This window comes from Gadus chalcogrammus, chromosome 14 (assembly GCF_026213295.1).
Source record: "Gadus chalcogrammus isolate NIFS_2021 chromosome 14, NIFS_Gcha_1.0, whole genome shotgun sequence".
Classification (NCBI taxonomy): Eukaryota; Metazoa; Chordata; class Actinopteri; order Gadiformes; family Gadidae; genus Gadus; species Gadus chalcogrammus.
Window position 1 is genome coordinate 27,062,542 of NC_079425.1, and position 1,400 is coordinate 27,063,941.

Below are 1,400 nucleotides of genomic sequence, written 5' to 3' on the forward strand. Positions count from 1 at the left end.
CTCGCCCGGTCGTGGCGGTTAACACAGAGAGGCTCCTGTTAACACGGAGAGGCTGTGCTGCCATGATGCCTGATTCATGAGCCGAGGAAGAAGAGGAGAGTAAAACATCAGGCAGAGGACCGATGACTCGGACGTTCCTCGCTTTAGGACCGATGTCAGATCAATAACAAGTTTGAACACGACCAGGTCCGGGCTCCGCGGCGTGTGAGCCCGGTGTGATGTCAGTGCGTGCGGAGAGCGCCACCAGGGAGGAGGGATCAATAGCCGGGTGTCGGTTCACACCCGTCACACCGCCTCGCTGCTCACCTGTGGAGAAGGCCGGCTGCACCTGACACGTGTCGGATTCTGGATAATATATGGAATAGAAATATGATTCATAGTGATACAAGACCACATAACCTCGAAACAGAAGAAATTTAACCATAAAATGTGACTTGGTTGTAAGGATAATATACACACACACATATATATATATATATAGTGGGCACCTGGTCTCTGAGGTACAACAGTGGGATCACCAATCAGAATAGAACAGGCGGAAGCGGGGGTTGCGGTGAAATCAATTTAAGTCATTTATTTATAAAAAAGGTGCAGGGGGAAAAGGGAGGGGACAAAAGGCAACTCAAATCTTCACCGGGTTGGCGGCTGTCGTCAGGGTGCCCTTTCTGGCTCTTCCTGGGGTGGGGCCAGAGAGAGAGAGAGAAAGATAGTCCGAGGTTTAATGGGGTCTGTGGTCCCTGCCACTGACCTCTTCGCCCTAGCTCGGCTTGGGTTTCCTCTTCAAGTCGTTGGGGTTCCTCTTCAAGTCGTTGGGGTTCCTCTTCAGCTGCCGGCCTTCGGTCGGGTTACAGCATGACACAATTCACACACACCGACAAACAGCTCTTCGTTCCACTTGAACGTAACTTCATTGATTAGTTTTGGAGTGATCAAGAGGGTTGGCCACAGGCCTCTTACCACGAGACTGGCCTAACGTGTCTCTGCTCTCCACACGCTCCTCCAGCCAGTCTGTCTTCAGCCTGTTCTGGTGGAGTTAAAAAGGCCCTCTGATTGCAGGGCTAACTCAGCGCACCTGTGCAGGGTAAGCTGAGTAGTACCTCCCATCCAGAACCACACCCCTTGGCTGCCTTTGCCTGCCTTTGTGGCCACCCCGTGGCCATGTGGGGCACTGCTCAGCGGCTGGGCCACCACTATATATATTCAGTGGCGGCTGGTGGTTTTTAAAGTGAGGGAGGAAGGACTGCGCGCTTGGTTGCCATTGGCCTGCTTGCACTGTTGGTGTATGGTGGCATAAGAATGTGAGACTCAAGTTGTTTCAGGGTGTTTTGGTGAACTACAAAATAGCAGGGAGGGAGTTATGTGAACAAAATGTATACAAAGCCACCAGTGGCATCACTGTA

The 1,400-nt window shown here is 51.9% G+C and overlaps 1 protein-coding gene across 2 annotated transcripts in view; it reads right to left on the reverse strand.

Annotated features, from left to right (window-relative positions):
• Positions 1-556: 556 nt before the first annotated feature.
• The window catches only part of LOC130403065 (cGMP-specific 3',5'-cyclic phosphodiesterase alpha-like), an 8,470-nt gene continuing 7,626 nt past the window's right edge, over positions 557-1,400 (reverse strand). The window contains exons 4-5 of one of the 2 annotated variants that reach the window (XR_008904056.1): positions 958-1,400; positions 557-834 (exon numbers count right to left, since the gene is read on the reverse strand). The exon at positions 958-1,400 is cut by the window's right edge and continues 3,888 nt beyond it. The gene's annotated coding sequence lies outside the window, so the exon portion shown is untranslated. The other variant, XM_056607207.1, reaches the window with a different exon arrangement.